This window comes from Nerophis ophidion, linkage group LG29 (assembly GCF_033978795.1).
Source record: "Nerophis ophidion isolate RoL-2023_Sa linkage group LG29, RoL_Noph_v1.0, whole genome shotgun sequence".
Classification (NCBI taxonomy): domain Eukaryota; kingdom Metazoa; phylum Chordata; class Actinopteri; order Syngnathiformes; family Syngnathidae; genus Nerophis; species Nerophis ophidion.
The window spans coordinates 9,382,123-9,393,924 of NC_084639.1; the positions used below are offsets into that span (position 1 = coordinate 9,382,123).

Genomic DNA, 11,802 nt, shown 5'->3' on the forward strand with positions numbered 1-11,802 from the left:
TCAAAATAAGTCGAACACTTTTGTTTTACTTTTAGCTTCCTTTCTAGAGCAATTTCTGTCGATTTGTACATTTTAATCATTTCTTCATGTTTTTGTTTTATGCATTTTTTGTCATAAAAACTGTTTTTTTTTTGGCAAACATACAAAACATGCAATATTTATTTATTTTAAAGAAGAATATTTGATGTGAAGTATTTTAATCAAACAAAATCAACATTATTGATTTGGATTCATTATTATTTTATGAGCATTGACCTTTTTAAAGAAAATTACTGCCTGCTTGGCATATTTGTGTTATTAGACTCAACACTGCAACTTTTTCCTTCTTACATTTCACCTTTTTGCTTTTTTATTGCATTTGTCTATGTTTTTTTTGTCATACTTTTAGAATATTTATCAAACAATTAGCTGCAGGCCCTGCCCCTGCCACTATGGCTTATGATAATGCCAATGACGCATCCGTGGTTGCCCTTGATGACCCGTTTTGAAGCAGGATACGTTCCAGTGACGTGACCGCCGGGCGCTGTGCTTACTTTGCCACGCGGCAAAAATAATCAGCATGCAAGCGGAGCCATCAATCCAGGACCTGTGCTAATAATGACTCTTCGCCTTTTACGACTGTTTGTGTTTACAGCTGTCTTATGCAAGTTCAGCTCTTTGCGTGGCTCCGGCTCTCTCACGTGGAGTATTTTACAAGCCCCTAAGCAATAGTAAAGTGAGTTCAGCGATGGCAACGCTTGTAAAAAAAAAAAAAAAAAGCCATAGATCTTGACGTCAAGATAAAACGGCCTATAAATGACAATGGACAAGGGCTGGGGTTATCGCACTCAATTGTCTCCAAGCATTCCTACGACTGATGTCCACTGATATTTGACTGCCATGTACTGTAGAAAGTGATGATGTGGGCGGACTACTCGGAGTTAAATGTAGGGATGTCCGGTATTATCGGCGGCCGACATTACATCAATAATTCTCCTCATTAAAAAAAACAATCGATTAAATGAGCTGATTATATACAGTAAAGGCCTATCATCTCCTCGTTTGTCGTTGGTCTCTCTTCGGTATGGTCGCATTGAAAAGCACCCCTGAAGGCTTTCTTTACCAGCCCGAAAGAAGACGTTTCAGTCGGAGTTTACAGGTTCTGCAGCAACGACACGGGGCTGGTCGGGTTGTACTTCCCATAGAACCCCAGTATCCAGGGAGTTTTTTGCTCAGTTTGTAAACTTTTCAGAAAAAAAAACAATTTTTGTGGATCACTTTAGTCCAGAGCTGGGCAAATATTTTCACTCAGGGGCTAGATTGAGAGAAAAAAATTACAGATGTCCGATAATATCGGAATGCCAATATTATCGGCCGATAAATGCTTTGAAATATAATATCGACAATTATCGGTATAGGTTTCAAAAAGTAAAATTTATTATTTTTTAAAACGCCGCTGTGTACACCGACGTATGGAAGAGTACAGAGCATCAATAAACCTTAAAGGCACTGCCTTAGCGTGCGGGCTGAGTCACATAATATATAAGGCTTTTCACACAAGTGAATGCATGCATACTTGGTCAACAGCCATACAGGTCACACTGAGGGTGGCCTTATAAACAACTTTAACACTGTTACGAATATGCGCCACACTGTGAACCCACACCAAACAAGAATGACAAACACATTTCGGGGGAACATCCGCACCGTAACACAACATAAACACAACATAACAAATACCCAGAACCCCTTGCAGCACTAATTCTTCCGGGACGCTACAATATACACCCCCCTACTACACCTCACCCCCCCCTACCTCAACCCCGCCCACCTCAACCTCCTCATGCTCTCTCAGGTAGAGACTCTCCCAAATTCAAAACTGCTGTTTTGAGGCATGTTAAAAAAAAAATACACTTTGTGACTTCAATAATAAATATGGCAGTGCCATGTTGGCATTTTTTTTTTCCTTAACTTGAGTTGATTTATTTTGGAAAACCTTTTTACATTATTTAATGCACGTGTGCCCATTACGTTGATCGCGAGCTACCGGTCGATCGTGGAGGATCTGCAAGTCGATCGCAAACCAAGCATTAAAAAAATAAACCTAAACATTTGTGATCATCAATCGTTACAACGACGTCACTTTCGTCACTTGATTGACATTCACGGCACCCGAGGGTCTTCTGAGATGATGCTGGCTGCTGCAAGATCATTATTAAGAAAATATGATCGAGAGGAGGGCGAGAAAAACTTTTTTTTTCAACACTTTCGCGCCGTACCTGCTGTCAAAACCCTAAAGACAAACTGCACAGTTGCTGTCTTCACAATAAAAGCCCTGCTTCATCCTGCCTGTGCTAACAAAATAAGACTCTCAGAAAGCTAGCTTGCACAAGATAGCAAGCTACGGAGTTTGCCGTCAATGTATTTCTTGCAAAATATATAAAAACGAGTACGGAAGCTGGACGAATGAGATGCCAAAAACTAAACACTTTCATGTGGTATTGGACAGAAAGGAGGACTTTTTTTCTCCTCCATTCGAAAATGTGGAAGTTATCAGCACTACAGTCTGATTCTAATCAATGCAAGTCATCAGAATCAGGTAATACACCAACTTGAATTCTTGTCTTCATGAAACAAAGGAATCTATATGTGTTAAACATGCTTGTATTATCATTTAACACCTTTAATGTGTTAACAAAAACGTCTCTTACATAAATAATATACATGAATGAGTTAGATTCCTTCGACTCGGTCAATTGAAAAGTACCTCGCCTGCAGAAAAAGTGTGGGCACGCCTGGTTTAATGCATCCAGCGGGGCATCACAACAAAATTAGGCAAAATAATGTGCTAATTCCACGACTGTATATATAGGTATTGGTTGATATCGGTAATTAAGAGTTGGACAATATCAAAATATTAGATATCACACACTCGGGCCGATTTAGTGTTGCCAGTCAACCTGTCCCCAGGTGCATGTCCTTGGCAGTGGGATGAAGCCGGAGTACCCGGAGGGAACCCACACAGTCACGGGGAACATGCAAACTCCAAACGGAAAGATCCCGAGCCCGGGATTGAACTCAGGACTACTTCGTATTGTGAGGCACATGCACTAACCCCTGTTCCACTGTGCTGCACTATATACATATACATATATACAGTGGGGCAAAAAAGTATTTAGTCAGCCACCGATTGTGCAAGTTCTCCCAGTTAAAATGATGACAGAGGTCTGTAATTTTCATCATAGGTACACTTCAACTGTGAGAGACAGAATGTGAAAAAAAATCCAGGAATTCACATTGAAGGAATTTTAAAGAATTTATTTGTAAATTATGGTGGAAAATAAGTATTTGGTCAACCATTCAAAGCTCTCACTGATGGAAGGAGGTTTTGGCATAAAATAATTAATTCTTTCCTTAACACGGATCAATCGTCCTGTCCCCTTAGCAGGTTTCCACCCCCATGCTTCACAATAGGTATGGTGTTCTTGGGATGCAACTCAGTATTCTTCTTCCTCCAAACACGACGAGTTGAGTTTATACCAAAATGGATACATGGATGATACCGCAGAGGATCTGGAGAATGTCATGTGGTCAGATGAAACCAAAATAGAACTTTTTGGTATAAACTCAACTCGTCGTGTTTGGAGGAAGAAGAATACTGAGTTGCATCCCGAGAACACCATACCTACTGTGAAGCATGGGGGTGGAAACATCATGCTTTGGGGCTGTTTTTCTGCTAAGGGGACAGGACGATTGATCCGTGTTAAGGAAAGAATGAATGGGGCCATGTATCGCGAGATTTTGAGCCAAAACCTCCTTCCATCAGTGAGAGCTTTGAATGGTTGACCAAATACTTATTTTCCACCATAATTTACAAATAAATTCTTTAAAATTCCTACAATGTGAATTCCCTGGATTTCACATTCTGTCTCTCCCAGTTGAAGTGTACCTATGATGAAAATTACAGACCTCTGTCATCATTTTAAGCGGGAGAACTTGCACAATCGGTGGCTGACTAAATACTTTTTTGTCCTACTGTATGTGTATATATCATCTCTACAAGCCTATTTCGCAGGTTTCCTTGCTCGTTAGGGGAATTTACCTAACGTATATTCCCCTGTACCCGGTATCGAGCACTGTATGCGGCACTAGTTGACTGAAAGAGTGCGCACTAGATGTCACGTTATCGATGGGAAATGCATTTTCGACAATATGATTTGCCTGAGAAGGATTAGAAAGGACATATTTAAAAAAACTAACAATTAAGAAAAAAAAAATACTACAGTTGTGATCAAAATTATTATTATTATTATTATTACAATTTTGGTGTTTTAGCAAGTTGGACATTTATTCCGTATTTTGTTTATAGTCATATCAGATAAAGATGCATTAAATAGACAAATGCAACTTGATTCATCAATCAATCAATCAATCAATCAATGTTTACTTATATAGCCCTAAATCACTAGTGTCTCAAAGGGCTGCATTACAACATTATCTTTTGTAACATACCAAACAGTGTCATTTCTCTTAATATCTCATTGACAAAATTATTCAACCCCTTGAAGATCATAACTCTTAAGAACAGAATTTGAATAAGGTCTTTTCAATCAGGTGTTGAAAACACTTGTAGATGTGATTAGAACCATAACGAACAACAATTAAACTGATTGAAAAAGACTATGACGCTCAGCTTCTTGTAGATGGTCAATGGTGTATTTTTAACATGGTGAAGTCCAGGGAGTGGTCAAAGAAGTCAAGAGAGGAGGTAATTTCTCTTCATAAGAAAGGATATGAATATAAGAAAATAGCAAAGACATTACACATTCCAAGAGACACAGTTGGGAGCATAATTCGCAAGTTTAAAGCTAAAGGCACAGTGGAAACACTACCTGGGCGTGGTAGAAAGAGGATGCTGTGTGCAACTGCTGTCCGGTATTTGAAGCGTACAGTGGTGAAAACCCCCCGGGTAACAGCTGAGGTACTACAACAGGACATTGCAGAGGGGGGAACGCAGGTTTCGTCCCAGACAATAAGGCGCGCACTACGAGATGAAGGCGTCCATACCAGAACTCCCAGGCGCACCCAACTTCTGACTACCAGGCACAAGAAAAATAGACTCCAGTATGCCAAAAATCATCTGGACAAACCCCAAAGGTTTTGGGAAACTGTTCTATGGAGTGATGAGACAAAACTGGAACTCTTTGGGCCTATGAATCAACGTTATGTCTGGAGGAGAAAAATGAAGCTTACAAAAAGAAGAACACCTTTCCTACTGTTAAGCATGGTGGGGGATCAATCATGCTCTGGGGCTGTTTCTCTGCCTCAGGTACCGGGAATCTCCAGCGCGTTCAAGGCATTATGAATTCTATTTCCTAGCAGGATATATTAGCTGCAAATATCATGAAGTCAGTGACGAAGCTGAGGCCTGGGAGACGTTGGACCTTCCAACAGGACAACGATCCCAAGCATACCTCCAAATCAACATCAGAGTGGTTGCAGAAGAAGGGCTGGAAGACTCTGGAGTGGCGTTCACAGTCGCCAGACCTAAATCCTATAGAAAAGCTGTGGTGGGACTTGAAGAAGGCAGTTGCAGCACGCAAGCCCAAGAAATATGAATGAACTGGAGGCCTTTGCCCAAGAGGAATGGGCTAAAATACCTGTAGATGGTTGCAAGAAGCTTATGTATCACGTTTGAAGGATGTCATTACTGCCAAAGGGTGTTCTACTAAGTACTAAAGATGGATGGAACTAGGGGGTTGAATCATTTTGTCAATGAGATATTAAGAAAAATGTCCTTTTTTGGTATTTTGTAAAATACAGTGTTACAATTTAAGTTGCATTTGTCTATCTGACACATCTTTATTTGATATGACTATAAACAAAATACGGAATAAATGTCCAACTTGCTAAAACACCAAAATTGTGTGGGGGTGGAATAATTGTGATCACAACTGTATACGTTTTTATTAAACTTGGTACTTCCGGTGGGCCGGATTTTGGATGTGGGCCGTAGTTGGGATACCCCCAGTTTAAAGGCTCAATACTAAACTTAATGACTCTCCATCATGCATTCTACTCCCATTCACCGTCCTCTACCAGTGGTAGATGTAAAGATGTCTAATAGTTGAGGGCCTTTTTTTTTTTTACATTTTCTTTTTTTTTTTAACGAGTCCTGCAGCAAAAGCAGAAGCTTGGCAGGCTGCTGAGCGGGAGAGCTTTATCTGAGAAGGCAGGCCTTCCTTCCGTCAACACGCCCGCAGAGACAACGGCCGCGAGACGGCCGCCATCGTTGAGCGATAAGCGAGCCCCAGATGGAGACGCGGTGCCACCAGACCCCATCCGCAACAATGACGGGGGTCCACCGGTTTCACTTTTATACGCCCTCGTTAATAAAACTGTCTTAATTTCCCAAAGGCTTGAGTTGTTTCACGCAGAATTCACGGTGGAGAATATGGTCTTATTGATCATGGATGTTGCACTTGTGCAAATGAATATTGATTGATGGAATAACAGCTAAGTAAAGCGTAAGGGATTTTTTTCGCTCACGGGCATGTTATATTAGCATATTATTTTTTTTACCCCCCACATCTACGTTTAACTGTTTCCTTGCCTTATTCATATCACAGCGCTCCATTAATCAGGCGTGTCAAACTCGTTGTCAGTGAGGGCGACACCGCAGTTAAGCCTGGCGTCAGAGGGCTGTAACAATGAATATAAATGGATATAAATGTATAATCGCCTCCTGATATAATTACACAATTTCCTCTGCATTTGATTACTACACTTGCTTGGAACTCATTAGCCCAAATGACAAGCAGATGGGCTATATTGCCAAAAGTATTTGCCACCCATCCAAATGATCAGAATCAGGTGTCCTAATCACTTGGCCCGGCCACAGGTGTATAAAATCAAGCACTTGGGTATGGAGACTGTTTCCACAAACATTTGTGAAAGAATAGGCCGCTCTCAGTGATTTCCAGCGTGGAACTGTCATAGGATGCCACCTGTGCAACAAATCCAGTCGTGCAATTTCCTCGCTCCTAAATATTCTGCGTTTGGCGGTTGCCAGGAGAACGGTACATTTCGAACTGCATTGTGCCGAGTGTGGAATTTGGTAGGGGAGGAGTTAGGGCAGGGGTCACCAACCTTTTTGAAAACAAGAGCTACTTCTTGGGTACTGATTAATGCGAAGGGCTACCAGTTTGATACACACTTAAATAAATTGCCAGAAATAGCCAATTTGCTCAATTTACCTTTAACTTTGTTATTATTAATAAGTAATAATAGTTATATTTGTGGAAACACTGATCATCTTAACTATTTTTCACAATAAATATATATTTTTGATGACATGTTTTAAATAGGTTAAAATTCCATCTGCACTTTGTTAGAATATATAACAAATTGGACCAAGCTATATTTCTAACAAAGACAAATCATTATTTCTTCTAGATTTTCCAGAACAAAAATGTTAAAAGTAATTCAGAAGACTTTGAAATAAGATTTAAATTTCATTCTACACATTTTCTACATTTGCCAGAATAATTTTTGGGGAAGTTTAATCATAATAAGTTTGAAGAAATATTTCACAAATATTCTTTGTCGAAAAAACAGAAGCTAAAATGAAGAATTAAATTAAAATATATTTAATACTCTTCACAATAAAAAAGATGAATTTACTTGAACATTGATTTAAATTGTCAGGAAAGAAGAGGAAGGAATTTAAAAAGTAAAAAGGTATGTGTTTAAAAATCCTAAATTCATTTTTAAGGTTGTATTTTTTCTCTAAAATTGTCTTTCTGAAAGTTATAAGAAGCAAAGTAAAAAAAAAATAATGAATTTATTTAACTTGGTGAAGACCAAGTCTTTAAAATATTTTCTTGGATTTTCAAATTCTTTTTGAGTTTTGTCTCTCTTAGAATTAAAAATGTCGAGCAAAGCGAGACCAGCTTGCTAGTAAATAAATACAATTAAAAAAATAGAGGAAGCTGACTGGTAAGTGCTGCTATTTGAGCTATTTTTGGAACAGGCCAGCGGGTGACTCATCTGGTCCTTACGGGCTACCTGGTGCCCGCGGGCACCGCGTTGGTGACCCCTGAGTTAGGGTGTGGGGTTGTATTTCAGGAGTTGGGCTTGGCCCCTTAGTTGCAGTGAAAGAAACTTTGAATGTTCCAGGATACCAAACATTTTGGACAATTCCATGCTCCCAAACTTGTGGGAACATTTAGGAGTGGGCCCCTTCCTCTTCCAACATGACTATGCACCAGTGCACAAAGAAAGGTCCATAAAGACATGGATGACAGAGTCTGGTGTGAATGAACTTGACTGGCCTGCACAGATTCCTGACCTGAACCCAATCGAACAGTGGTTCTTAACCTGGGTTCGATGGAACCCTAGGGGTTCGGTGAGTCGGCCTCAGGGGTTCGGCGGCGGTCAAGAAACACTCATCGTGTAAATATAAACTTCTCCCTATCGCCATATTATGGATACCCCCAATGTTCCCTCTAATTTTCCATTAGATTCGCAGGTGTGTAATTTGTTGTGAGTTCATGCACTGTGTTGGTTTTGTTCTTTGAACAAGATGATGTTCATGCACGGTGCATTTTGTGGACCAGTAAATAAAACATATAACTTTGTCTTGAATTTAAGAATTTTTTTTTTTTTTTTTTTCACTAAAGAAGGGTTCGGTGAATGCGCATATGAAACTGGTGGGGTTCGGTACCCATACTTGCCAAACCTCCCGGATTTTCCAGGAGACTCCCGAATTTCAGCGCCTCTCCCGAAAACCTCCCAGGACATATTTTCTCCCGAAAATCTCCCGAAATTCAGGCGGAGCTGAGTGAGGAAAGCCTGTTTTTACGTCCACTTTCCCACAATATACACAGCGTGTCTGCCCAATGACGTTATAACTGTAGAATGATCGAGGGCGAGTTCTTGGTTTCTTATGTGGGGTTATTGTTAGGCAGTTTCATTAACGTCCTCCCAGCGTGGTAACAACACACAACAACAGCAGTCACGTTTTCGTCTACCGTAAAGCAGTTTGTCTGCCGTAAACAGCAATGTTGTGACACTCTTAAACAGGACAATACTGCCATCTACTGTACATGCACCACAACACCTCCAGGCAACTTCAACCCTTTACTAGTACCCTGCTCCATTCACATCCCATCTCTCCGGATTGTAAATAACCTAATATAAATAATCGAATGTATTTCTAATGTATATACTTTTTCTTATGCTATATGAACTCACTATGTTCTCTGCTCGCTGTACATATCCTACTAAGTAAGACCTACACGGTTTCAATGTCCATTTCTCTGTCGATGCAACTGTTGATGACTGAAGTACTGATATCAACCAAAGCTCCTCATCCCGGATTGTAAATAATGTAAATAATTCGATGTATATACTATGATGATTAACCTGTGTGATGACTGTATTATGCTGATAGTATTTATTGGTAGCATGAATTGATTAACGTGGACCCCGACTTAAACAAGTTGAAAAACGTATTCGGGTGTTACCATTTAGTGGTCGATTTTACGGAATATGTACTGAACTGTGCAATCTACTAATAAAAGTATCAATCAATCAATCAATGTTCAACACATCTTTCTGCACGATCACATAAAGGGCACCTAGTATGATGAGACTTCTATTTCTGCAAGACTCATACTTAGCAAGCTAATACATGGTCGTTATTATACGAAGGTCCGACGAGCTAAGATGTGTGACGGACGCTGTCAACGGTCTTGCAGCGAACTTAATACAAATGTTTTGGCTTTGTCCATCCCTGTGCAGGTATTGGATTGAAACTTGTAATACTTTGTCTCTGGTAATTGGCGAAAAGATTGATCCTTATCCTCCGAGCCAGGGCTCAGAGGCCGGACAGCGAAATTAGATGTTTTGTCAGAAAGTGCTTCCGCAGGTGATATTTTCTTTGAGACTGTGTTTGCTTATTTGCAAAGTAAACACATCGGCTTTCACACTGCACTGTCATTAAATTCATTATTCTGCCCTCGCCAGTCCTTTCCAGGGTGTGCAGCTAGACAGTTAACAATATGAAGAAAAAGAAGCTCCAGTTTTTGTTAAGGATTGATGTTCCTTCTTTTGAATTATTTTCCTTCCTTAGTTTTATTACTTTACACTTCACACATCTTCCTTTACCGTATTAACTGGACAGTGCACCTTATAAACCTGTGCATCCAATGTAAATAATACGTTGGGTTGAGCTTACCCATCTCAAAGCTATTTTATTTGGTACATGGTGTAATGATAACTTAAAAGTTAAAGTACCAATGATTGTCACACACACACACTAGGTTTGGTGAGATTATCCTCTGCGTTGAACCCATCACCATCACCCCCTGGGAGGTGAAGTGAGCAGTGAGCAGCAGCGGTGGCCACGCCCGGGAATCATTTTGGTGAATTAACCCCCAATTCCAACCCTTGATGCTGAGTGCCAAGCAGGGAGGTAATGGGTCCCATTTTCATAATCCTTGGTATGACTCGGTTTGAACTCACGACATCGTGTGACCAGTAGATGGCAGTCAAACATAAGAGATACGTGTAGACTGCACTATGATTGCAATAAGTCTCAAGTAAACAACACCAACATTTGAAATGTTCCATTGAAAATATAGAACATTACACACGGCGCTCAAAAATCTGTCAAAATGTTTTAGTACGACTTTGGTAAGCTACGAAGCCGCACCACTTAATGGATTGTACTGTGCGTCAACATACGAGTAATATTATGATGTGTGTATAAGGTAGGAAATATTATCTGGCGTTTTGTTTTGCAATATTATGCAAAAGCAACTTTTCTTACCTTCTGGTACCTGCTGATCTGTATTTAGGATCTGCATAAATCCTGTGAAATTGTGCGGGTCCGTCTTTGTAGTCCATGATGAAACAATCGTCGATAAGCTTCTTCTTTTTCCTCCATCTTCTTGTTATGGGACATTCATCCTCCGCTGTTGCCATTTCTAATATAAAGTAGTGTAAAGTTATTACTTATATCTGTCAGTAAACTCACCATGAAAGCGTTAAAACATACCGGTGTAGTGAGTTTACATTATTCACACAAGGACCTTAAGTTATGAGAGTTCCGGTCGGACGGTTTTTCACAGGACACATTTCCGGTTGCTGTTTCCGGATGAGGAGATGCTGCTCCGTTATTGATTGAAGTAAAGTCTGAATGTCGTTAAAACAGTTAGCTCCATCTTTTGACACTTCTTCCACGCTACACCGCTACAACAAAGATGAAGGGGAGAAGACGCTGTCAATGTAAAAAAAACTAATCTATGCAACATTTTGACCAAATAACCACCATTACATGTTATGTAGACCATAAGGAAGTCTTTAACATTTAGAAAAACATAATAATAATAATATGACTCCTTTAATGCACCTTATAATCCAGTGCGCCTTATAAAAGAAAGGAGATAAAAAAATAAAAAAATATTCATCGGCAGTGCGCCTTATGATCTTATGGTCCGGAAAACAGGGTAGGTTTGTAAAACTGGAAATATAAACATAAATTAAACATAACAGAAGTACAAAGTCCATTGTGTATTTGACATAAATAATGTCCATTGTGTATTCGACATAATAAAGAGGGCCACAGTTTCAAGAGCCCAAGGGCCCAGGGGCCGGAAAACAAAATTACCGTATTTTTCGGATTATAAATCGCAGATTTTTTTTTATCGTTTAGCCGGGGGGTGTGACTTATACTCTGGAGCGACTTATGTGTGAAAATATTAACACACTACCGTAAAATATCAAAAAATATTATTTAGAAGCGACACCGTGGAAGAA

The 11,802-nt window shown here is 39.8% G+C and overlaps 1 long non-coding RNA gene across 1 annotated transcript in view; it reads right to left on the reverse strand.

Moving 5' to 3' along the window:
* The window catches only part of LOC133545890 (uncharacterized), a 74,234-nt gene extending 63,014 nt beyond the window's left edge, over window positions 1-11,220 (reverse strand). The window contains exons 1-2 of the long non-coding RNA XR_009804935.1: window positions 11,042-11,220; window positions 10,814-10,970 (exon numbers count right to left, since the gene is read on the reverse strand). This is a non-coding gene — a long non-coding RNA (uncharacterized LOC133545890). The remainder of the gene's footprint in view (window positions 1-10,813; window positions 10,971-11,041) is intronic.
* Between the last annotated feature and the right edge of the window lie 582 nt (window positions 11,221-11,802).